Here is a 27452-nt window from a genome sequence, read left to right on the forward strand (position 1 = left end):
AGCACCTAACGACCTCACCAGATCACCTGAGGGAGGAAACTCAGAAGCCGCAGTACCACTTTTCTCCACAAACGGAAGCTCCCAGAGAGAATCAGCCGAAGTACCACTTGTGACCACAGGAGGGAGCTCTGCCACAGAATTCACAACAATACCCCCCCCTTGAGGAGGGGTCACCGAACCCTCACCAGAGCCCCCAGGCCGACCAGGATGAGCCACATGAAAGGCACGAACAAGATCGGGAGCATGGACATCAGAGGCAAAAACCCAGGAATTATCTTCCTGAGCATAACCCTTCCATTTAACCAGATACTGGAGTTTCCGTCTTGAAACACGAGAATCCAAAATCTTCTCCACAATATACTCCAATTCCCCCTCCACCAAAACCGGGGCAGGAGGGTCAACAGATGGAACCATAGGTGCCACGTATCTCCGCAACAATGACCTATGGAATACGTTATGTATGGAAAAAGAATCTGGGAGGGTCAGACGAAAAGACACAGGATTAAGAACCTCAGAAATCCTATACGGACCAATGAAACGAGGTTTAAACTTAGGAGAGGAAACCTTCATAGGAATATGACGAGAAGATAACCAAACCAGATCCCCAACACGAAGTCGGGGACCCACACGGCATCTGCGATTAGCGAAACGTTGAGCCTTCTCCTGGGACAAGGTCAAATTGTCCACTACATGAGTCCAAATCTGCTGCAACCTGTCCACCACAGTATCCACACCAGGACACCCAGTCATCCTGATCGGCAGAAACAAAGCATCTCAGATAGGTTTCCAAGGTCTGATTGGTTTCTTTCGGTCTGGCCATTAGTCTGAGGATGGAAAGCCGAGGAAAAAGACAAGTCAATGCCCATCCTACCACAAAAGGCTCGCCAAAACCTCGAAACAAACTGGGAACCTCTGTCAGAAACGATATTCTCTGGAATGCCATGCAAACGAACCACATGCTGGAAGAACAATGGCACCAAATCAGAGGAGGAAGGCAATTTAGACAAGGGTACCAGATGGACCATCTTAGAAAAGCGATCACAGACCACCCAAATGACTGACATCTTTTGAGAAACGGGAAGATCTGAAATAAAATCCATAGAGATATGTGTCCAAGGCCTCTTCGGGACTGGCAAGGGCAAAAGCAACCCACTGGCACGAGAACAGCAGAGCTTAGCCCGAGCACAAATCCCACAGGACTGCACAAAAGTACGCACATCCCGCGACAGAGATGGCCACCAAAAGGATCTAGCCACTAACTCTCTGGTACCAAAGATTCCAGGATGACCAGCCAACACCGAACAATGAACCTCAGAGATAACTTTATTCGTCCACCTATCAGGGACAAACAGTTTCTCCGCTGGACAACGATCAGGTTTATTAGCCTGAAATTTTTGCAGCACCCGCCGCAAATCAGGGGAGATGGCAGACACAATTACTCCTTCCTTGAGGATACCAGCCGGCTCAGATAAACCCGGAGAGTCGGGCACAAAACTCCTAGACAGAGCATCCGCCTTCACATTTTTAGAGCCCGGAAGGTACGAAATCACAAAGTCAAAACGGGCAAAAAACAGCGACCAACGAGCCTGTCTAGGATTCAAACGCTTAGCAGACTCGAGATAAGTCAAGTTCTTATGATCAGTCAATACCACCACGCGATGCTTAGCTCCTTCAAGCCAATGACGCCACTCCTCGAATGCCCACTTCATGGCCAGCAACTCTCGGTTGCCCACATCATAATTTCGCTCAGCAGGCGAAAACTTCCTGAAAAAAAAAGCGCATGGTTTCATCACTGAGCAATCAGAACCTCTCTGCGACAAAACAGCCCCTGCTCCAATCTCAGAAGCATCAACCTCGACCTGGAAAGGAAGAGAAACATCTGGTTGACACAACACAGGGGCAGAAGAAAAACGACGCTTCAACTCTTGAAAAGCTTCCACAGCAGCAGAAGACCAATTGACCAAATCAGCACCCTTCTTGGTCAAATCGGTCAATGGTTTGGCAATACTAGAAAAATTGCAGATGAAGCGACGATAAAAATTAGCAAAGCCCAGGAACTTTTGCAGACTTTTCAGAGATGTCGGCTGAGTCCAATCATGGATGGCTTGGACCTTAACAGGATCCATCTCGATAGTAGAAGGGGAAAAGATGAACCCCAAAAATGAAACCTTCTGCACACCAAAGAGACACTTTGATCCCTTCACAAACAAAGAATTAGCACGCAGGACCTGAAAAACCGTTCTGACCTGCTTCACATGAGACTCCCAATCATCCGAGAAGATCAAAATGTCATCCAAGTACACAATCAGGAATTTATCCAGGTACTCTCGGAAGATGTCATGCATAAAGGACTGAAACACTGATGGAGCATTGGCCAGTCCGAATGGCATCACTAGATACTCAAAATGACCCTCGGGCGTATTAAATGCAGTTTTCCATTCATCGCCTTGCCTGATTCGCACCAGATTATACGCACCACGAAGATCTATCTTGGTGAACCAACTAGCCCCCTTAATCCGAGCAAACAAATCAGATAACAATGGCAAGGGGTACTGAAATTTAACAGTGATCTTATTAAGAAGGCGATAATCTATACAAGGTCTCAGCGAACCATCCTTCTTGGCTACAAAAAAGAACCCTGCTCCTAATGGCGACGATTACGGGCGAATATGCCCCTTCTCCAGGGATTCCTTCACATAACTGCGCATAGCGGTGTGCTCAGGCACGGATAAATTAAACAGTCGACCTTTTGGGAATTTACTACCAGGAATCAAATTGATAGCACAATCACAATCCCTATGCGGAGGTAGGGCATCGGACTTGGGCTCATCAAATACATCCCGGTAATCAGACAAGAACTCTGGAACCTCAGAAGGGGTGGATGACGAAATTGACAGAAATGGAACATCACCATGTACCCCCTGACAACCCCAGCTGGACACCGACATGGATTTCCAATCCAATACTGGATTATGGGCTTGTAGCCATGGCAACCCCAACACGACCACATCATGCAGATTATGCAACACCAGAAAGCGAATAACCTCCTGATGTGCAGGAGCCATGCACATGGTCAGCTGGGTCCAGTATTGAGGCTTATTCTTGGCCAAAGGCGTAGCATCAATTCCTCTCAATGGAATAGGACACTGCAAGGGCTCCAAGAAAAACCCACAACGCTTAGCATATTCCAAGTCCATCAAATTCAGGGCAGCGCCTGAATCCACAAACGCCATGACAGAATACGATGACAAAGAGCAGATCAAGGTAACGGACAGAAGAAATTTTGACTGTACAGTACCAATGGTGGCAGACCTAGCGAACCGCTTAGTGTGCTTAGGACAATCAGAGATAGCATGAGTGGAATCACCACAGTAGAAACACAGCCCATTCAGACGTCTGTGTTCTTGCCGTTCAACTCTGGTCATAGTCCTATCGCACTGCATAGACTTAGGTTTAATCTCAGGTAATACCGCCAAATGGTGCACAGATTTACGCTCACGCAAGCGTCGACCGATCTGAATGGCCAAAGACATAGACTCATTCAAACCAGCAGGTATAGGAAATCCCACCATGACATCCTTAAGGGCTTCGGAGAGACCCTTTCTGAATATAGCTGCCAGCGCAGATTCATTCCATTGAGTGAGAACGGACCACTTTCTAAATTTCTGACAATATACCTCTATCTCATCCTGAGCCTGACAAAGAGCCAGCAAATTTTTTTCTGCCTGATCCACTGAATTAGGCTCATCGTACAGCAATCCAAGCGCCAGGAAAAACGCATCGATATTACTTAATGCAGGATCTCCTGATGCAAGAGAAAATGCCCAGTCCTGAGGGTCGCCACGCAAAAAAGAAATGACGATCCTAACCTGTTGAACTGGGTCACCAGAGGAGCGAGGTTTCAAAGCCAGAAATAGTTTACAATTATTTTTGAAACTCAGAAATTTAGTTCTATCTCCAAAAAACAAATCTGGAATAGGAATTCTCGGTTCTAACAAAGAATTCTGAACCACAAAATCTTGAATATTTTGAACTCTTGCCGTGAGCTGATCCACACATGAAGACAGACCTTTAATGTCCATTGCTACACCTGTGTCCTGAACCACCCAAATGTCTAGGGGAAAAAAAAGGCAAAACACAGTGCAAAGAAAAAAAATGGTCTCAGAACTTCTTTTTTCCCTCTATTGAGAATCATTAGCACTTCTGGCTTCCTGTACTGTTGTGATAGGCAATTCAGTATCACAATGGACATAGCGGTCAGAGCACATACAGTGATCTGACAATAACCCAAAATAATAGAACGAGCTCTGAGACGTGGGAACTCTGCAGACCGCAATCCCTAATCCTCTCCAAACAACACTAGAGGCAGCCGTGGATTGCGCCTAACTCTGCCTATGCAACTCGGCACAGCCTGAGAAACTAACTAGCCTGAAGATAGAAAATAAGCCTACCTTGCCTCAGAGAAATACCCCAAAGGAAAAGGCAGCCCCCCACATATAATGACTGTGAGTTAAGATGAAAAGACAAACGTAGGGATGAAATAGATTCAGCAAAGTGAGGCCCGACTTTCTTAACAGAGCGAGGATAGGAAAGATAACTTTGCGGTCTACACAAAACCCTAAAGAAAACCACGCAAAGGGGGCAAAAAGACCCTCCGTACCGAACTAACGGCACGGAGGTACACCCTTTGCGTCCCAGAGCTTCCAGCAAAACAATTAGACAAGCTGGACAGAAAAAATAGCAAACAAATAGCAAAGAAGAACTTAGCTATGCAGAGCAGCAGGCCACAGGAATTATCCAGGGAAAAACAAGTCCAACACTGGAACATTGACAGGAAGCATGGATCAAAGCATTAGGTGGAGTTAAGTAGAGAAGCACCTAACGACCTCACCAGATCACCTGAGGGAGGAAACTCAGAAGCCGCAGTACCACTTTCCTCCACAAACGGAAGCTCCCAGAGAGAATCAGCCGAAGTACCACTTGTGACCACAGGAGGGAGCTCGGCCACAGAATTCACAACAGATTCCATGAGGATGGTCTGAGTGCCCGATGGGGGTTGTGCTCACAGCCCAACATTGTGCAGGACGCTTGGCATTTGCCACAAACACCAGAATGGGCAAATTTGCCACTGGCACCCTGTGCTCTTCACAGATGAAAGCAGGTTCACACTGAGCATATGTGACAAACATGACAGAGTCTGGAGACGCCGCGGAGAGTAATCTACTGCCTGCAACTTCCTTCAGCATGACCGGTTTGGCAGTGGCTCAGTAATGGTGTGGGGTGAGATAAGATCCTCAGACCTCTTGTAAGACGATATACTAGTGCGGTTGGCCCTGTGTTCCTCCTAATGCAGGATAATGTCAGACCTCATGTGGCTGGAGTGTGTCAGCAGTTCCTGCAAGATGAAGGCATTGAAGTGATTGACTGGCCCACCCATTCCCCAAACCTGAATCCGATTGAACACATCTGGGACATCATGTCTCACACCATCCACCAACGTCACTTTGCACCACAGACTGTCCAGGAGTTGGCGGATGCTTTAGTCTAGGTCTGGGAGGAGATCCCTCAGGAGACCATCCGCCGCCTTATCAGGCACATGCCCAGAAGTTGTAGGGAGGACATACAGGTACGTGGAGGCCACACACACTACTGAGCATCATTTCCTTGTCTTGAGGCATTTCCACTGAAGGTGGATCAGCCTGTAACTTCATTTTACACTTTGATTTTGAGCATCATTCCAACTCCAGACCTCTGCAGAATATTAGTTGTGATTTACGTTGATAATTTTTAGGTTTTATTGTTCTCAAGACATTCCACTATGTAATGCAAAGATTTACAACTGGAATATTTCATTCAGTGATATCTAGGATGTGGGATTTTAGCGTCTTCTTTATTTTTTTAGCAGTATATATATATATATATATATATATATATATATATATATATATATATATATGTATATATATATATATATATATACATATATATATATATATATATATATATATATAAGAAAAAAAGGAAAACAGCACACAAAAAAATAGAAAAAAGTGGGCTTTAATGCCTGGACGGCGTGGCAACGTTTCGGATTTCCAATCCTTTTTCAAGCTTGTGTGCTGTTTTCCTTTTTTTCTTATATTATTGGAACCATTTGAATATTGGTTTGGAAAGCTTTGCACCACAAGTTTGGTAATATGATGCTGTTCTAAATTTTTTCTCTCTATATATATATATATATATAGTTTTTTTTATTTTAAAAATGGCAAAAAGGAAAATGGGTGGATGCAAATGTTTGGCTACCCTTGCCTTGAAAATTTCTGATGACTTTGAACAAGGCTTAATTAGCCTGTTAATACTATGATTTGTTTACTGTCATTGTTAGGAAAGGCCAGGTGATGCAAATTTACCACCTTTATAAAAACCCAGAGTCTTCTAACGCTGTGCCAAAAAACAACAGCCGTGGGTTCTTCTAAGCAGCTGCCTAGCACTTTGAAAATGGTGAAGGCCAACAAAGCAGGATAAGGCTATAAGAAGATAGCAAAGTGTTTTCAAGTAGCCCTTTCCTCAATTCAAAATGTAATTAAGAATTGGTATTTAACAGGAACTGTGGAGGTCAAAATAAAGTCTGGAAAACCAAGCAAAATTTCAGTGAAAGCAGCTCTTAGGATTGCTAGAGAGGCAAATCAGAACCCTCACTTGACTGCAAAAAGACCTTCACAAAGATATAGCAGACTTTGAAGTTGTGATAGATAATTCTACTGCTCAGGGACACCTGCATAAATATGGACTTCATAGAAGAGTCGTCAGAAGAAAAACTCTGCTGTGTCTGAGTCGCCCGCCAGGGCCGTGGGGTACCCAGTACCGGGTCCGGTGGTGACCCGGTCCGTGGCCCTGGGCGCCCATCTAAAAGGGATATTGATCACAGTTTGTGTTCGTGACGCCACCTGTGGTATTCGGTCAGTGGGGACCGACACTGCTTTAAGGGGTCCTCTCCTCTGGGGTGATGTTATGGCAGCTAGATGGTATAACTTCGCACAGATGAAGTATATACTCAGGGCTCCCGGTGTGTAGATGGAAGATGGTGAATAGTGCAGTAAAGAACGAGGGCACATGTTTGCAGTCTCTTTACCTGGTTTACTGAAGACTTCAGGCAACCGCAGTCCAGGGCACCAGATCACAGGACAGACAGGGTCTGGTCGGCTTGGAGGCAAGTTGGGAGTCCCCTTTTCCAGGTGGAGATTAAAGCCTTCCTTCTAGCGCAGTGGTAATGTAGTCCCTTACTGACTATGGCTTCTGGTAAGGTCCTCACAGTTCTCTCTGTCCCCCATATAGGTTAGGACACAAACCCGTATGACGGGTGACTCAAGCCTTTTTACAGGGTCTCTATCACAACCCGGGCTCTATGTGTCACTGTGTCTCCTGGGTGTTAGGGCGAACAGGTGATATATAATCCAGCTGTCCTACCGGTTTCTGCTATGTGTCTAAGAGTCCCACAAAAGCCTCTGTTTTCCGGCTACTGGTGTCTGCGCTTTGCCAGGGAGACAGTCTATTAGCTGCTGTCCTCCACCTGGTATCCTCGCCTGTGCTTCTCTCTCCTACACGCTCGCTACAATCTGTTCTGCTTTCGGTGTTATCTCTGTCCAGGAGCTGCAGCACTTTCTCGTGACTGCAATGCCCCTCTGCTTCCTTCCCCTCTGTCTCTATGACAGGAACTAACTAACTTTCCCTCCAAACCAAAATATATATAAGGGAGTCACCTAGGAATAGGATCAAATTCTCCCCCTTGAGGCCTGGAGTGTGAACATGTTGCATGTTTGTGTTTACCTGGTGAAAGTTATCCTTCCTTTCCTCCAAGCGTGACATCACTCTCCCCGTGAGGAAAGCAATGCCACTGTGACGACCAGGACCCTGGGGCGTCACATGTCCTCACCATAAATGAATCACCAAAGATTTGTCTACAATATATGTGTGGAGAAAAAAGGGCAAAGAAATTCAGGAAAATAACATCTCACCAACCATTAAGCATGAGAGTTGTGTTGCATTCAATGAAACTTCAACAAATTCTTGGTGCAAACATAACACCATCTGTAAAAAAGCTGAAGTTGAAGAGGATGGCTTCTACAAATGGACAACCATGCAGGGTGCCCAATTTTGCATATGCCATTTTCTTTTTCATAATTTTTAAAATGTAAAAGATGAAAATATATACAGTATACTGTATTTGTTTGCCTAAAATACAAAGGAAATGTGTCATCTTTAAATTTAGGCCTTTTAGAGCTCATTTCATCTTCAACTTGCTTGACTTTTCACGATAACAGTAATGTTGACCAGGGTTGCCCAAACTTTTACACGCCACTGTAACATTGCTTAAAAACAGACAGTGAAATGTTTTCCCTCACAAAAAGAATCAGCTGTGATCCCCTGCTGCAATATCTGTACACTGTTTTGCATCCTTCCCTACCCATGAGATGTGGTAAGATCAAACCATATTCCTGCACGGTCAGACACGGCCATTACACAGTACACAGCAGAAGCACATTTACAAGGTTTTCTCAGCTCAGGAACACCCGCCGTAAATTGCGGGCACATGTCAGCTGTTCAAAACAGCTGACATCTCTCGGCTTTGATGCGGACTCACCGCCGGAGCCCACATCAAAGCAGGGGACCCGACCTACTACTATTACGGCGGAGGTCGGGAAGGGGCTAGATGTGTTGTGAGAACTTTGAACCCCCAAGTGTTTCTCTAAACTTTATAACGCAGAGCTGTGAAAATAATTTTTCTACAAAAATGATTTTTAGTCCCAATTTTGTATTTTCACAAGGGTAACAGGAGAAATTGGACCCCAAAAGTTGTTGTCCAATTTGTCCTGAGTACGCTGATACCTCATATATGGCACACGTCGGGGCTCGGAAGGGAAGTAGTGAAGTTTCGGAATACAGACTTTGATGGAATGGTCTGCGGGCATCATGTTGCATTTGCACAGCCACTGATGTGCCTAAACAATAGAAACCCCCCACAAGTGACATTATTTTGGAAACTAGATCCCCAAGGAACTTATCTAGATGTGTTGTGAGAACTTTGAACCCCCAAGTGTTTCTCTAAACTTTATAACGCAGAGCCGTGAAAATAAAAAAACATTTTTTCCCACAAAAATGATATTTTAGCCTCCAAATTTTTATTTTTACAAGGGTAACAGGAGAAATTGGACTGCAAAAGTTGTTGTCCAACTTGTCTTGAGTACGCTGATGCCCCATATGTGGTAGTAAACCACTGTTTGGGAGCACGGTAGAGCTTGGAAGGAAAGGAGCACCGTTTGACTTTTTCAACGCAGAATTGGCTGGAATTGAGATTGGAAGCCATGCTGCTTTTTGAGAGCCCCTGATGTGCCTAAACAGTGGAAACCCTCCAATTCTAACTCCAACCCTAACCCCAACACACCCCTAACCCTAATCCCAACCTTAACCATAACCCTAACCACACCCCTAACCCAAAAGCATCCCTAACCCTAATCACAACCCTAAGCCCAAAACACCCCTAACCCCAACACACCCCTAACCCTAATCCCAACCCTAACCCTAACCACACCCCATAACCCTGACACACCCTTAACCCTAATCCCAACCCTAATCCTAAACCTTAAATTTAATCCTAATCCAAACCCTAACTGTAACTTTAGTCCCAACCCTAACTCTAACTTTAGCCCCAACCCTAAGCCCACCTTTAGCCCCAACCTTGACCCTAACTTTAGCCCCAACCCTAACCCTAACTTTAGCCCCAACCATAACCCTAACTTTAGCCCTAACCCTAATGACAAAATGGAAATAAATACACTTTTTTTAAATTATTTTTCCTTAACTAAGCGGTGTTTTACTTACTATTTATTTAAAGGGTGTTTTATTTACTATTTATAGCGGGTTTTTATAGCAGGTTTTTATGTTTGGCAGCGGTCACACGATAAAAGACACTTTTTATTGCAAAATATAGGTTTTGCATCACCACATTTTGAGAGCTATAATTTCTCCATATTTTGGCCCACAGAGTCTTGTGAGGCCATGTTTTTTGCGGGACGAATTGACGTTTATATTGGTACCATGTTTGGGCACATGACGCTTTTTATTACGATTTTTGGGAGGCAGAATGATCAAAAACCAGCAATTCATGAATTTCTTTGGAGGGGGGGCATTTATACAGTTTCGCTTGCCGTAAAATTGATAAGGCAGTTTATTCTTCTGGTCAGTACGATTACAGCCATACCTCATTTATATAATTTTTTTATGTTTTGGCGCTTTTATACAATAAAAACTATTTTATATAAAAAAATTATTATTTTTGTATCGCTTTATTCTGAGAGCTATAACTTTTTATTTTTTCTCAGATGACGCTGTATGGCGGCTCATTTTTTGCGGGACAAGATGACGTTTTCAGCTGTACCATGTTTATTTATATCCATATTTTTGATCGCGTGTTATTCCACTTTTTGTTCGGTGTTATCATGATAAAGCATTATTATGATAAAGCATATTTTATTGATTTAACCCCTTCAAGTCGCGGCCCTTTTTCGTTTTTGCTTTTTCATTTTTCACTTCCCTCTTTCCCAGAGCCATAACTTTTTTATTTTTCCGTCAATATGTTCATGTGAGGGGTTATTTTTTGCGGGACGAGTTGTACTTTTGAATGACACCATTGGTTTTACCATGTCCTTTACTAGAAAATGGGAAAAAAATTCCAAGTGCGGTGAAATTGCAAAAAAAGTGCAATGCCACACTTCTTTTTTGCTTGGCTTTTTTGCTAGGTTCATTAAATGCTAAAACTAACCTGCCATTGTGATTATCTATGTCATTACGAGTTCCTAGACATCTAATATGTCTAGGTTATTTTTTATCCATTGGTGAAAAAAAATTCAAAACTTTGCTTAAAAAAAAAGTGCCATTTTCCGATACCCGAAGCATGTCCATTTTTCGTGATCTGGGGTCGGGTTAGGGCTTATTTTTTGTGTGCCGAGCTGACGTTTTTAATGATACCATTTCGGTGCAGATACGTGCTTTTGATCGCCCGTTATTGCATTTTAATGCAATGTCACGGCGACCAAAAAAATGTAATTCTGGCGTTTCTGATTTTTTTCTCGCTACGCTGTTTAGCCATCAGGTTAATGCTTTTTTTTATTGATAGATCGGGCGATTCTGAACGTGGCGATACGAAATACGCGTAGGTTTTTTTTTATTGTTTTATTTAGGATGGGGCGAAAGGGGGGTGATTTAAACTTTTATATTTTTTATATTTTTTTCATATTTTTAAAAACATTTTTTTTTACTTGTGCCATGCTTCAATAGCCTCCATGGGAGGCTAGAAGCTGGCATAGCCTGATCGGCTCTGCTACATAGCAGTGATCATCAGATCGCTGCTATGTAGCTGAAATGCAGGTGTGCTGTGAGCGCTGACTACAGGGGGCGCTCACAGCAGGCCGGCATCAGTAACCATAGAGGTCTCAAGGACCTCTATGGTTACCTTCCTGATGCATCGCCGACCCCCGATCATGTGACGGGGGTCGGCGATGACATCATTTCCGGCCGCCAGGCCGGAAGCGCCGGTTAAATGCCGCTGTCTGCATTTGACAGCGGCATTTAACAGGTTAATAACGGCGGGTGAATAGCAATTTCACCTGCCGCTATTGCGCGCACATGTCAGCTGTACAAAACAGCTGACATGTCGCGACTTTGATGTGGGCTCACCGCCGGAGCCCACATCAAAGGGGGTGACACGGCATGCGCAGTACTAGTACGGCGCATGTCGTGAAGGGGTTAAAAAGCATTACAATAAAAGCAAGTCATACAAGTTTTAAAGTAACAAGCTTATTTGACAGGCATAATACTCATATTATATTGACTCATAATAATATATTATGATAATATATATAATATTATATAATGTCCACGCCTCCCTTTACCCTTCCAACCCCCATCCCCAACATACAAAGCCCTTAAACATCTCTGCATAAGCCTTGTTTTTTTGCCTTGTTTTTTTTTTTTTATGGGTTCCCTAAAGGGGTTAACTAGGGGGAAAATTTTATAGGTCGGGTCGCTTCGGATGTGGCGATATTAAATATGTGTACTTTTACTGTTTTTTTATTTACATAAAGAAATGTATGTATTGGAAAAATATATTTTTTTCTTTATTTAGGAATTGTTGAAAAAAATATTTTTTACACAGGCTGATATATTTTTTTTAAACTTTTTTACATTGTCCCAGGATGGGACATCACTATATAAAGTCAGATCGCTGATCTAACACTGCTCTGCACTGTATCAGATCAACGATCTGACAGGCAGTGAAGTATATCGCCGGCGCCTGCTCTTAGCAGGCACTGAGAAGCCACCTCCCTGCAGGAGCTGGAAGGACCCCGCAGCCATCTTGGTCCTGGGGTCCCCATGAAGCCCCTCTGGACAACGTGATCACATCGCATTGTTCTGAGGGAAGCGTGCAGGGAGCCCCTTCGCTGTGCGATGCTTCTCTATACCACCGGAACGCTGCGATCTTCTTTGATCGCAGTGTTCCGGGGGTTAAAGTGACGGGAGCAGTCTGTGACCTCTCCTTGCACTTAGTACTGGGTGTCAGCTGTGAGAATCAGCTGACACTCAGTCGCGATCAGCCGCGCTCCCCACTTGAGCGCGGCTGATCAAATGTGACTTACTATTCTGTCCATGGGAATTAGGGCCCAGGTTATATGGACTTAATAGTATATCTAATGGCAGAAAGGGGTTAAAAATTCTGTGGAAGCATGGTTAAAAAGCAATGTCTGACTTTCATTTGTTCATTTTCATAGATCTTTTATTTATTATTACTTTTGTCAGATTCAAGTTATTTCTGTGACCATTGTGGGTTTTTCTGTCATTAAACAAGGGGTACCAACAATTTTGACCACGTGTGTATAATGCACATGGAGCACCGATCTGAAGGCAGATGGAGTTCAGTTTCTCTGCCTGCCTTCTTAATGTTGCAATCACTCTCAGTTGCAGCATTTACAGGGTTAAACAGCCAGGGGCGGTACTGGCACTGTCCCTGGCTGTTAATGCAGGGGCTCAGCCACTAGCAACGCTGAGCTCCTGCTGTGATCTGGCTAAAGGTGCTGATATTTCATAGCTATCTGAGTGCCGGGACTGACAGGATGGGTTGCAGCACCTCTTCCCCGATTCTCAGCTGTCAGTGTCAGCTGTCGGCATGGAACTGTCACTGCTTGTTTACACACAGTGAAAGTTTAAAGTCACAAAGGGCATAGCACGTCATGGTGCAGGAACTGACACCCATTCATGACGTGGTATGTCCGTCATTGATCGTTAAGGGGATAATAGTTGAGTGTTAGGCTCACTAGGTGAAGTGGATCCTCAAATTCCAAAGTCTGGGTGGTCACATTGGCCATGGGCATCGGTGAAGCAGACAGCTGAGACACACGGGAAACTGGTAGCAGAGGTATGGGAGTCCGTAGACAGACAGAATTCCAATAACAGGTAACAGAGGTTCTGAAGATCGCAGACAGGTAGCAGAGGTCCTGGAGACTGCAGGCAGGTAGCAGAGGTCCTGGATACTGCAGACAGGTAACAGAGGTCCTGGAGACTGCAGACAGGTAGCAGAGGTCCTGGATATTGTAGACAGGTAGCAGAGGTCCTGGAGAATGCAGACAGGTAGCAGAGATTGTGGAGTTCGCAAACAGGTAGCAGAGGTCCTGGAGATCGCAGACAGACAGCAGAGGTCCTGGAGATCCCTGACAGGCAGCAGAGGTCCTGGAGACCGCAGACATGTACAAACCAGGTCATGGTGCACAGACAAACTAAGAGTCTTAATACCAAGACAAGGTGTGTGTCTCGGAAGGCCTTATAAGGGCATAGGTAGATGATCTGCCCATGGCTAATGAAATGAACGAGTTTTTCAACAGATTCACCAACACATGCGCAGCATCATCAGGAATGGGGGATGGAGCAGGGGAACGATCGGCAGCATTTACATTGGGGGATAAACTGTCTGCTTCCACTGTCTCCCCAAGTGATGTGACACAACAGTTTAGTAAACTAGTCATTGGTAAAGCAGCTGGGCCTGATGGCCTCAGTCCACGTGTCCTCAGAGCATGTGCAAACCAACTGTGTACTGTCTTCCAGCTTCTGTTTAACTGGAGCCTACAATTACAGAGAGTACCAATGTTGTGGAAGACCACCTGCCTGGTGCCAGTTCCCAAGATCACTTTTCCGACTTCCCTACACGAATATCATCTAGTGGCCTTAACGTCGCATGCTATGAAGTCGGAGAGAATAGTACTGTACTTGCCTACTTGTGCCCGAGGGTGAAGGCCTACACTGACCCCCTAAAGTTTGCGTACCAGCAGAGATTGGGGGTGGATGATGCGGTAGTGTCTGCTAAATGCAGTACATTCATTCTTGGCCAATGATGGAACTGCAGTGCGCGCTATGTTCTTTGACTTCTCAAGTGCTTTCAATACCTTACAGCCGCCCTTGCTACAAAATAAGTTGACTGATATAGCGGTAGATGAGGGGATGGTGAACTGGATAAGCAACTACCTGAAGGACAGGCCGCAGTTTGTAAGAATGGGGGAGGTGGTATCTGGCAGTGTATGGAGCAGTGTTTGAGCCCCTCAGGGTACAGTGCTGTCGCCCTTCGTCTTCACATTTTATACAGCTGACATTTAGTATAAATCTGATCTCTGTCACCTCCAAAAATTCTCAGATGACTCAGTGATTGTAGGGGGCATTGTGGGGGACCGGGGGGAGGAGGAATATAGAAGGGTGGTTTCTGACGTTGTGGATTGGTGCCAGACTAACTGTCTAGAATTAAATGAGAAGAAAACCAAGGAGATAGTGGTGAGTTATAGAAGGAAAAAGTCTGATTACTTACTGATCACTATTGCTGGCCAGGAGGTGGAGATGGTTGAGAGCTACAAATATTTGGGGGTTCACCTAGATGGCAAACTTAATTGGAGGTATCATATGGAGACGATTTATAAGAAGGGAATGAGCAGACTGTATTTTCTTCGGAAGCTCAGGTCATTCAATGTGGGCAGTAAAATGCTGGAAATGTTCTACCAGTCCGTTGTGGCAAGCGCCATCTTTTTTGCTATCATTTGCTGAGGCAGTAGTGTGTGAGTAGCTGATGCTGATAAGCTCAACAAACTTATCAAGAAGGCAAACGCGGCTGTTGGCCTCCATCTTGACTCTTTTGAGGAGGTAGAGGAAGATAGGATTCAGAAGAAGTGTAGGGCTATAATGATCAATAATACACACCCACTATACGAGCTGTTCTTGAAGCAGAAGAGCACATTCAGCAGTCGTCTAATCCTACTAAGGTGCAAGAAGGAGAAATTCAGGAAATCATTTGTGCCTACTGCTATGGGGATGTATAATAATTTCCTAAGGGTGAAAGATGACAATGACCTATGGCTGGTGCTCTAATGGCAATGATCAGAGATTTAAGTACCTACATTCACCCAAATGTGTTGGTTACTTAATGTGGTTAGTCATGTGCAAGATCTGTGTCTAGTAATTATTTTATGTAATGCTATTTGTAATGCTGTAATGTTTGAAATGCTGCTGTAATACCATAATTTCCCTCGGGATGATTAAAATGTATCGTATCGTATTGTATTGTATCGTATCACATGGGAGCATGCCAGGCTACTTGCAGATCCCACCATGGAGAACAGGAGAGAGTTTAGCAGACTGAGGTGAGGGCAGTAGAGCCTGAACCCGGAACAGGTGTATAGCAGTGAGATATATATATATATGTGTGTGATATAATACTGTAAACATTATTTCATTATCATTTAGGCTATATGTATGGTCTTTTACATGTGGTCCTCCAGGTGTGGCCATTGTATGCCAGGGCCCTAACTATACATAGAGATGTCATTCCATGAAAAAATTCCCACCATACAACTGTCATGTCAGCTCCACCGCGCTCCTCTGCAGCCGTCAAGACTGGAATGTCACTGGAATTCCTTCTCACTTCTCTTCAGCCAAAATTTTTATAGAAGAAATAGATGTCTATCTGCCGTTTCCTTATTCTTTTTCAGGAAAACATAGGGTTGTTGACTTCCTCTCTCCTCCCTTCCTTCCTTCTTTCCGAAGGTACTCATCTGAAAAAGGAGAAGAGAAGCAAATGATTGTTCCTGTTCTTTCTTAAGCCACTTTTATGCACTGTCCTCACTAAACTCTCCACCAAATCTCACTGACAGAGAGCGCGAAAGGACAAGACATTGATAAAAGGGTGCTAAGAGCATCAGAGAGAAGACACAGCCGTCCCTCCTCAGGGATCAGTAAGTAGATTTCCTGCTTACACACTAAGGACATGAAGATGATGAGTGATAAAATAGAACTAGATGTGTAATACAATTATAGAAAGATCAGAAAGGACTGACGGCCACATGTGGGGATCCTTGGTATCTAGCTTGGAATTTGCAGTGGCCTGCACCTGGGAATCTGGATCTAATAAAATGGCTGTCTGGTGACAAATTACTAAATATATGTAGTTTAATTAATCAAACTATCTATTTATCATTCTATCTATCTATCTATCTATCTATCTATCTATCTATCTATCTATCTAATAGCGGCAGCTTTCCAAATTTCCAGGTGAAAAAAGAGGGGTTACTTTATTTATCCGTATCTGACAGCAACAATTCAGTTAGACAGTGATCATTTCAGTTCATAAACGTGGTGTGATTGTGAGATGTTGTTTAATAAAAAAAACTGCGCTGTTTTTCGCCTAGAAATTTGGAGTGCTGCCGCTACTATCCATCTATCTATCTATTTATGTATTATCTATCTATCTATCTATCTATCTATCTATCTATCTATCTATCTATCTATCTATCTATCTATTTATGTATTATCTATCTATCTATTATCTATCTATTATCTATCTATCTATCTATCCATCTATTTATGTATTATCTATCTATCTATTATCTATCTATTATCTATCTATCTATTTATTATCTATCTATCTATCATCTATCTATTATCTATCTATTAATCACATGTACTTAATGTGTTTTTATTTGCACAATATTTTAGCAATTAACTATCAACAATCTACATTGTTCCTAACTGCAGTGCCGATGTCAGCTCTCTGTGTGTCAAAATTCAGTATATATATATATATATTCAGTTACACATTGTCTGTTTATGGTTCCATTGTGATTTCAATTGTCCGTTTTATTATTTTTCTATTGCTGTAAATATTGGGCCATTTATTGAATATGTTTCTATCTATAGCAAAATATATCTCTTTAAAGCGTATGTGACTTCATATATTCACATATATATCACATATATCTCCACTATGTCATTAAATCTCAAACCAGTATTAATAATTGTATTTAGCTACATTATTATATTATCTATTTATCCATCTTGATAAAGGTTCCTTATAACCAAAACGTTGCCACACCAAATGTGCTCATTAAAGTCCATATTCCTTTTACAACAGCTGTAAACAGGAGTGCTGCCTTGTTTTATTGTGTTATATGTCTTTTACAACTGAATAATTGTTTGGGAGACCTTGCACCCACCATCGTTTTTGTCATTGTGCTGCTCCATTATTCTTTCTTTCTATCCATCCATCTATCCATGATTTCATAATGGTGTTACTTGTCTGTGTCAGTATTCCCCTGCCACTGAGTTAGAAATCACATTTTCTCTTTGCGTCCCTGCAGGTGCCTGCTCAGATGTTTAAGCTCCAAATACCATTGTCCATTTATGCATTAGTTTTAGCAGGGAGGTGACAGCATCATTACAATTTAAGGGTATGTGCACACGCTGTGGATTTTTTTGCGGATCCGCAGCGGATTGGCCGCTGCAGATCCGTAGCAGTTTTCCATGAGTTTACAGTACCATGTAATCCTATGGAAAACAAAATCCACAGTGCACATGCTGCGGAAAAAAAAACACGCGGAAACGTAGTGTTGTTTATTCCGCAGCATGTCAATTCTTTGTGCGGATTCCACAGTGGTTTACTCCTGCTCCATAATAGGAATCCGCAGGTGTAAAGCCGCATGTGAAATCCGCACAAAAAACACAAAAAACCGGGGTAAATCCACGGTAATTCCGCAGGAAATCCGCAGTGCGGATTACCTGCGGATTTACAAAAATCAGTCTGGAAAAATCTGCAGAGTAATCCGCAGCATGTGCACATTGCCTTATAGTAGAGGAATGGTGGCTCAGTGATTAGCACTGTATGGTGGCTTAGTGGTTAGCACTGTATGGTGGCTTAGTGGTTAGCACTGTATGGTGGCTCAGTTGTTAGCACTGTTGTTTTGCAACGCTGGAGTCCTGGGTAAAAATCCCACCAAAGACAACATCTGCAAGGAGTTTGCATGTTCTCACCGTGTTTGTGTGAGTTTGCTCCTGTTACCGTCCACACTCGAAAGACATAAAGATGGGGAAGTTTTGAGCCCTAATGTGAGGACAATGATGATGATGTCTGGAAATTGATGCAGAATATGGTGGCACTTTATAAGTCAGTATAGTAAATAAATTAAAAAACTATTACTACACACCACAGTAAGGCCGGGATCACACATGCGAGAAATCCGTCCGAGTCTCGCATGGTAATACCCGGCATTGCCGCCGTCACTCAGGAGCGGAGCGTGCGGCCGCACGTATTTCTCGCATGTGTGATCACGGCCTAAGAGTCAGATCATATTTTTATGTGTTTATGTATAAAAACGGGAATAGCAGCACTCCAATTAAACAAAAAGGATGGCGTTTATTCGCCCAGCATGGTAACGTTCATGTGTGAACCTTTCTTAAGCAAAGTATAAGTCCATATCATCAGATGTATACACAGGTGCTTCTCGGAGAATTAGAATATCATCGAAAAGTTAATTTATTTCAGTTCTTCAATACAAAAAGTGAAACTCATATTATAAAGAGTCATTACAAACTGAGTGATCTATTTCAATTGTTTATTTCTGTTAATGTTGATGATTATGGTTTACAGCAAATGAAAACCCAGAAGTCATTATCTCAGTAAATTAGAATACTTTATAACACCAGCTTGAAAAATGATTTTAAAATCCAAAATGTTGGCCTACTGAAATGTATGTTCAGTAAATGCACTCAATACTTGGTCGGGGCTCCTTTTGCATCAACTACTGCATTAATGCTGCATGGTATGGAGGTGATCAGCCTGTAGCACTGCTGAGGTGTTATGGAAGCCCAAGTTGCTTTGATAGCAGCCTTCAGCTCATCTGCATTGTTGGGTCTGGTGTCTCTCATCTTCCTCTTGACAATACCCCATAGATTCTCTATTGGGTTAAGGTCAGGCGAGTTTGCTGGCCAATCAAGTATGAGCAGGTTGCAAGATGCAGTAACGGGTCGGAGGCAGAGCAAGGGTTAACGTGGGGTTTACTTTAACAGATATACTCCTTGCAGGGAGAAATGAGGGAATAAGCATAAACGAACAAGGGGTTTGGAACTCAGGGTAAAACAGGTGTAAAGGTTAAGGTAGCAAGTTCAAGAATAGCTAACTTATCAGTCCGACGACATCAGAACGCGGTTTCCGAGGTGTGATCATTGGCACCAAGGCCTTGGCGCATAAGGGGTCCAGTGTAGTCCTGGAGGAGATGACGTCCTGGATTCTGGCGGCGGCGGTGATTCATCGTGGTCCGGTCAGCGATCGGGGGTCTAGAAATGATGAGCAGGAAAGAACACAGTCCTTTGCCTTGTCAGAGCCCAGAGACAATAATCGGTCAAAAGCAGGTGTAACGGGAAACCACTCACTGTGGGTGACCCGGCTTCCCTGTCGGTGCATGCGTGCGTCTATGTCCTGACTGTGGGATTTGTTACTCACGGTCAGCGATGTCAGCTGGGACTGGATGCGTCTTTGTCTGGTCACTGCTCTCAAACCTGTTAGGCTGTGGTCTGCTCTGTCTGGATGCTCTACAGTAGGAGCCCTGACACTGCCCTCTTGCGTGCTGCGTGTTCCAGCTCTGACTGACTGATTTCACGTGTGCTGCAGCTCTTTTTATCATAGCCACGCCCCCTACTCCCGAGTGCAAAGGTCAGCCCAGGGCCTTATGCTTTTCCCCGTGCAACCTGGGTGACAGCCCCAACAGTTACAAATCCATCACGGAATAGGTATGACTGATCCGGGTCTTCTCCTTACACAAGCACAGTGATACTGTTGTTTTCAAACCAGATATTGGTACTTTTGGGTGGTGCCATAGTAACATAGTAACATAGTTAGTAAGGCCGAAAAAAGACATTTGTCCATCCAGTTCAGCCTATATTCCATTATAATAAATACCCAGATCTACGTCCTTCTACAGAACCTAATAATTGTATGATACAATATTGTTCTGCTCCAGGAAGACATCCAGGCCTCTCTTGAACCCCTCGACTGAGTTCGCCATCACCACCTCCTCAGGCAAGCAATTCCAGATTCTCACTGCCCTAACAGTAAAGAATCCTCTTCTATGTTGGTGGAAAAACCTTCTCTCCTCCAGACGCAAAGAATGCCCCCTTGTGCCCGTCACCTTCCTTGGTATAAACAGATCCTCAGCGAGATATTTGTATTGTCCCCTTATATACTTATACATGGTTATTAGATCGCCCCTCATTCGTCTTTTTTCTAGACTAAATAATCCTAATTTCGCTAATCTATCTGGGTATTGTAGTTCTCCCATCCCCTTTGTTAATTTTGTTGCCCTCCTTTGTACTCTCTCTAGTTCCATTATATCCTTCCTGAGCACCGGTGCCCAAAACTGGACACAGTACTCCATGTGCGGTCTAACTAGGGATTTGTACAGAGGCAGTATAATGCTCTCATCATGTGTATCCAGACCTCTTTTAATGCACCCCATGATCCTGTTTGCCTTGGCAGCTGCTGCCTGGCACTGGCTGCTCCAGGTAAGTTTATCATTAACTAGGATCCCCAAGTCCTTCTCCCTGTCAGATTTACCCAGTGGTTTCCCGTTCAGTGTGTAATGGTGATATTTATTCCCTCTTCCCATGTGTATAACCTTACATTTATCATTGTTAAACCTCATCTGCCACCTTTCAGCCCAAGTTTCCAACTTATCCAGATCCATCTGTAGCAGAATACTATCTTCTCTTGTATTAACTGCTTTACATAGTTTTGTATCATCTGCAAATATCGATATTTTACTGTGTAAACCTTCTACCAGATCATTAATGAATATATTGAAGAGAACAGGTCCCAATACTGACCCCTGCGGTACCCCACTGGTCACAGCGACCCAGTTAGAGACTATACCATTTATAACCACTCTCTGCTTTCTATCACTAAGCCAGTTACTAACCCATTTACACACATTTTCCCCCAGACCAAGCATTCTCATTTTGTGTACCAACCTCTTGTGCGGCACGGTATCAAACGCTTTGGAAAAATCGAGATATACCACGTCCAATGACTCACCGTGGTCCAGCCTATAGCTTACCTCTTCATAAAAACTGATTAGATTGGTTTGACAGGAGCGATTTCTCATAAACCCATGCTGATATGGAGTTAAACAGTTATTCTCAGTGAGATAATCCAGAATAACATCCCTCAGAAACCCTTCAAATATTTTACCAACAATAGAGGTTAGACTTACTGGCCTATAATTTCCAGGTTCACTTTTAGAGCCCTTTTTGAATATTGGCACCACATTTGCTATGCGCCAATCCTGCGGAACAGACCCTGTCGCTATAGAGTCACTAAAAATAAGAAATAATGGTTTATCTATTACATTACTTAGTTCTCTTAGTACTCGTGGGTGTATGCCATCCGGACCCGGAGATTTATCTATTTTAATCTTATTTAGCCGGTTTCGCACCTCTTCTTGGGTTAGATTGGTGACCCTTAATATAGGGTTTTCATTGTTTCTTGGGATTTCACCTAGCATTTCATTTTCCACCGTGAATACCGTGGAGAAGAAGGTGTTTAATATGTTAGCTTTTTCCTCGTCATCTACAACCATTCTTTCCTCACTATTTTTTAAGGGGCCTACATTTTCAGTTTTTATTCTTTTACTATTGATATAGTTGAAGAACAGTTTGGGATTAGTTTTACTCTCCTTAGCAATGTGCTTCTCTGTTTCCTTTTTGGCAGCTTTAATTAGTTTTTTAGATAAAGTATTTTTCTCCCTATAGTTTTTTAGAGCTTCAATGGTGCCATCCTGCTTTAGTAGTGCAAATGCTTTCTTTTTACTGTTAATTGCCTGTCTTACTTCTTTGTTTAGCCACATTGGGTTTTTCCTATTTCTAGTCCTTTTATTCCCACAAGGTATAAACCGCTTACACTGCCTATTTAGGATGTTCTTAAACATTTCCCATTTATTATCTGTATTCTCATTTCTGAGGATATTGTCCCAGTCTACCAGATTAAGGGCATCTCTAAGCTGTTCAAACTTTGCCTTCCTAAAGTTCAATGTTTTTGTGACTCCCTGACAAGTCCCCCTAGTGAAAGACAGGTGAAACTGCACAATATTGTGGTCGCTATTTCCTAAATGCCCAACCACCTGCAGATTTGTTATTCTGTCAGGTCTATTAGATAGTATTAGGTCTAAAAGTGCTGCTCCTCTGGTTGGATTCTGCACCAATTGTGAAAGATAATTTTTCTTGGTTATTAGCAGAAACCTGTTGCCTTTATGGGTTTCACAGGTTTCTGTTTCCCAGTTAATATCCGGGTAGTTAAAGTCCCCCATAACCAGGACTTCATTATGGGTTGCAGCTTCATCTATCTGCTTTAGAAGTAGACTTTCCATGGTTTCTGTTATATTTGGGGGTTTGTAACAGACCCCAATGAGAATTTTGTTACCATTTTTCCCTCCATGAATTTCAACCCATATGGACTCGACATCCTCATTCCCTTCGCTAATATCCTCCCTTAAAGTGGACTTTAGACAAGACTTTACATAGAGACAAACCCCTCCTCCTCTCCGATTTTTACGATCCTTTCTAAACAGACTGTAACCCTGTAAGTTAACTGCCCAGTCATAGCTTTCATCTAACCATGTCTCGGTTATTCCCACTATGTCAAAGTTACCTGTAGATATTTCTGCTTCTAGTTCTTCCATCTTGTTTGTCAGGCTTCTGGCGTTTGCGAGCATGCAGTTTAGAGGATTTTGTTTTGTTCCAATCTCCTCACTGTGGATTGTTTTAGAAATGTTCTTACCTCCCTTCTGAGTATGTTTTCCTGGGTCGTCTTTGTTCGAGTCTAATGTTTTTCTTCCCGTCCCCTCTTCTTCTAGTTTAACGCCCTCCTGATGAGTGTAGCGAGTCTTCTGGCGAATGTGTGTTTCCCAGGTTTGTTGAGGTGTAGTCCGTCTCTGGCGAGGAGTCCATCATACCAGTAATTCACACCGTGGTCCAGGAATCCAAATCCTTGTTGTCTGCACCATCGTCTTAGCCAGTTGTTTGCATCAAGGATCCTGTTCCATCTCCTGGTGCCATGCCCGTCTACTGGAAGGATAGAAGAAAAAACTACCTGTGCATCCAGTTCCTTTACTTTCTTCCCCAACTCTTCAAAGTCCTTGCAGATTGTCGGTAGGTCCTTCCTTGCCGTGTCATTGGTGCCAACATGTATCAGAAGAAATGGGTGGACGTCCTTGGAGCTGAAGAGCTTTGGTATCCTATCGGCCATGTCCTGCTGGAGAATTAAATTTCCATCTCCCAAAAGGTTATCGACAGAGGGAAGCATACAGTGCACTAAAATTTCCTGTTAGACGGCTGCACTGACTTTGGTCTTGATAAAACACAGTGGACCTACACCAGCAGATGATATGGCTCTTCAAACCATCACTGATTGTGGAAACTTCACACTAGACCTCCAGCAGCTTGGATTGTGGCCTCTCCACTCTTCCTCCTGACTCTGGGACCTTGATTTCCAACTTAAATGAAAAATTTACTTTCATCTGAAAACAACACCTTGGACCACTGAGCAGTAGTCCAGTTCTTTTTCTCCTTGGCCCAGGGAAGACGTTTCTGGCTTCTGCGGTTGTCTATTGGTCATGACATGAGTGGCTTCACACAAGGAAGGTGACACTTGTAGCCCATGTCCTGGATAGTCTGTGTGTGGTGGCTTTTGAAGCAATGACTCCAGCAGCAGTCCACTCCTTGTGAATCTCCTGCAAATTGTTGAATGGCCTTTTCGTAACAATCCTTTCTATGCTGCAGTTATCCCCGTTGCTTGTGCACCCTTTCCTACCACACTTTTTCCTTCCATTCAACTTTCCATTAATATGCTTGGATACAGCACTCTGTGAACAGCCAGCTTCTTTAGCAATGACCTTTTGTGGCTTACCCTCCTAGTGGAGTGTATCATTGACTGCCTTATGGACATCTGTCAAGTCAGTGGTCTTTCCCATGATTGTGGAGCCTACTGAACCAGACTAAGGGACCTTTTTAAATGCTTAGGAAGCCTTTGCAAGTGTTTTTTGTTAATTAGTCTAATTTACTGAGATAATGACTTTTGTTTTTTCATTGGCTGTAAGCCATAATCATCAACATTAACAGAATTAAACACCTGAAATAGATCACTCTGTTTGTAATGACTCCATATTATGAGTTTCACTTTTTGTATTAAGGAACTGAAATAAATTTGGTAACTTTTTGATGATATTCTAATTTTGTGAGATACAGCTGTAGGTTCATCAATTATGTGAATGATCATCAATATGCCAAAATGCAAAGATATAAAGTGATTTGTGTGTTACATATAATTTTATATTTGAACAAATAATATTCCCTTATCACTGTGTCATAGTCTGATGTGCATACCATATTCAACAGTTGTCAAAGTGCTTGGAAACATAATTACTCTATATAGTACAAATGTATAATCACAATCCAGACTCCCCCTATCAGTAATGCGTGTTACATTCAAATATCACCAGCATCTAACAAACTTTACTACCCATGTCCGTCTATCTGTCTATCTATTCTGTATGTGATGGCCCTCATACACATTAAAGTCAGCCAAGCCGAGCGTTCCTGTGTATGGCAGTGTTGGAATAGATGGCTGTCTGCCGAATGATCACTTGGTTGACAGGTATCTAAAGTGTATAGGGTCTTAAATCTCAATAATTGTATAGTAATTTATATTTTGTTTATTTTATATAATCTATCACCAATGTTTCTCTCTCTCTCTCTCTATACAGATATAAATGTATATGTATGTAAATGCAGAAACTGGATGCGCTCTCCGTTGTAGGCATTCCCCATAACATAGGTTTTGGAGATCCAGCAAGCTCCTTGGCCTGGGCAAATAAATCCAATATAATAAAAAAAAGCCGGCATTTCCGGTAAAATCTTGGCAACTTTATTACATTTTCATTAAAATCAGGTCACAAACAGTACAGTGTTCTAGTGCTGACGCGTTTTGACTTTAGCAGCCTTAATCGTAACCACAATTAATCGTACGATTAACGTGTCACACTAGAACACTGTCCTGTTTGTGACCTGATTCTGATCAAAATGTAATAAAGCTGCCAAGATTTTACCGGAGACCCCAGCATTTGTACACATATATAAATATATACGTAATCTTGTTTACATTTATTGTTTTTCTTATTGCTATAACATAAGCTTGGAAGTATTTCATTTTTATTCTTCCATACAATACTTATCTGATCTCATATTTTCTTATGGGATCAGTTTTGCTTTTAGAGACATTAGTTTTGTCTGCAACATTTCTCTAATGAAGCAAAACTTTTGCATCAGATAATTGTCTGCCACTCCCCGCCATACTTTTCCAGTAATATTGGCATTAATGTTTTTAAAAGAAAGTATGCACAAATTTAGCTGGAGTAGTGGTTAAGAATGTGTTTGGGCACTCAGCGATGAGGGCTAAGTTGGCACAATGGGGTGATGTGATACTGGAACTATAAGCCCACGCTACTCAATATAAACCAAAATAATTTATTACAGCAAAGTGCAGGTGTTCTGTGTAAAAATGTGCATCATTTATATCCCACATGTTCTGTTCTAAGTTTTCCACACTGTGATCAGTTCGCCTATATGTAGCTCAATTGTTTTGAACGCCGACCACTGGGTGGCGCTCACAGCAAGCTGGCAGTAACAACCATAGAGGCCTCCAGGAGACCTCTGGTTGTCATGCCAACCCACCGGTGACCCGTGATCACATGACGGGGTCACCGGTGGGCGAATTTCCGGCATGATTGCCGGAATCGCATCTTAAATGCTGCTGTCAGCGTTTGACAGTGGCATTTAATGGGTTAATAGCCGTGGGTAGATCGCGATTCCACCCGTGGCTGTTCCAGGCACATGTCAGCTGTTCAAAACAACTGACATGTGCCGGGAAAGATGTGGGCTCATCGCCGAAGCCCACATCAAAAGGAGGGAATCCGAATTGGGCGTACTATTATGCCCAACATCAGAAAGGGGCTAATGTTAGCAGTTTGCATGGTGAAATCTGGTGACTGATCTGCTTTAAATGTCCATTCTAATATTCATTCCGTCTGCAGTCAGCAGCAATTAATCCAGTTATAGATGGTTCTCCATTGTCTCTGAACAATGCTGTATATGAATCATAGTTACTGAAGCGGGTGCCGCTTGTGGAGGGAGCTCTGATCCTGAGCCCCTCCACATGTGACGGTCCCTTCTCAGGACTTGATTACAATGTTCTTTTGTGGGAATCACATGCTAAGCTTCTGCCACACGCAGCAGGTACCGGCTATGTTTCTATCAGTCGCGGCTAGCTGGCCGTGGCTGTTAATCATAAAAATATGGCTGTCAATTTCTGACTATGGCATTTAAATGAAACACACATCGGTGCCTGATGAGTTAGGCCGACCTCACAGTAGCGAGTTTTACGGACGTATGAGAGGTGCAGAAAATACGGATTGCATACAGTACAATGATTCTCTATGGCCCAGCTCCTATCAGCCGTATTTTACTGATCCGTATTATACGGTCTTCTACGGCCGTAGAAAATCGCAGCATGCTGCGTTTGTCACCGTATTGCGCAAAAAATATGCCAATGAAAGCCTATGGGGGCCAGAAAATTACGGATTTTACACGGACCAACAGTGTGACTTGCGAGAAATACGCAGCGGTGTTCTATAGAAAAGCCGGCAATTCAGTGCGGTGTACAGTAAAATCACACTGACAGCTTACAGTAGAATAGCGAAGATAAATGTCTACACATAGTATGGGCGTATATATATATATATATATATATATATATATATATGTCAGTGAGACACATATATGTACTTATATATATTAATATTTCATACAGTGCTAGATAGCTTAAAAGCCGGTAATTCAATTACCGGCTTTTGCATTCTCCTTCTCAAACCCGACATGATATGAGACATGGTTTACATACAGTAAACCATCTCATATCCCTTTTTTTTGCATATTCCACACTACTAATGTTAGTAGTGTGTATGTGCAAAATTTGGGCGCTCTAGCTATTAAAT

General features: G+C 42.9%; 1 protein-coding gene across 1 annotated transcript in view; it reads left to right on the forward strand.

The window, feature by feature from the left end:
- The first annotated feature begins 15967 nt into the window (after positions 1-15967).
- Positions 15968-27452, forward strand: part of ZNF366 (zinc finger protein 366) — a 91633-nt gene continuing 80148 nt past the window's right edge. Inside the window, exon 1 of the mRNA XM_069745372.1 lies at positions 15968-16316. The gene's annotated coding sequence lies outside the window, so the exon portion shown is untranslated. The remainder of the gene's footprint in view (positions 16317-27452) is intronic.

Source organism: Ranitomeya imitator, chromosome 1 (genome assembly GCF_032444005.1).
Source record: "Ranitomeya imitator isolate aRanImi1 chromosome 1, aRanImi1.pri, whole genome shotgun sequence".
Lineage (NCBI taxonomy): Eukaryota > Metazoa > Chordata > Amphibia > Anura > Dendrobatidae > Ranitomeya > Ranitomeya imitator.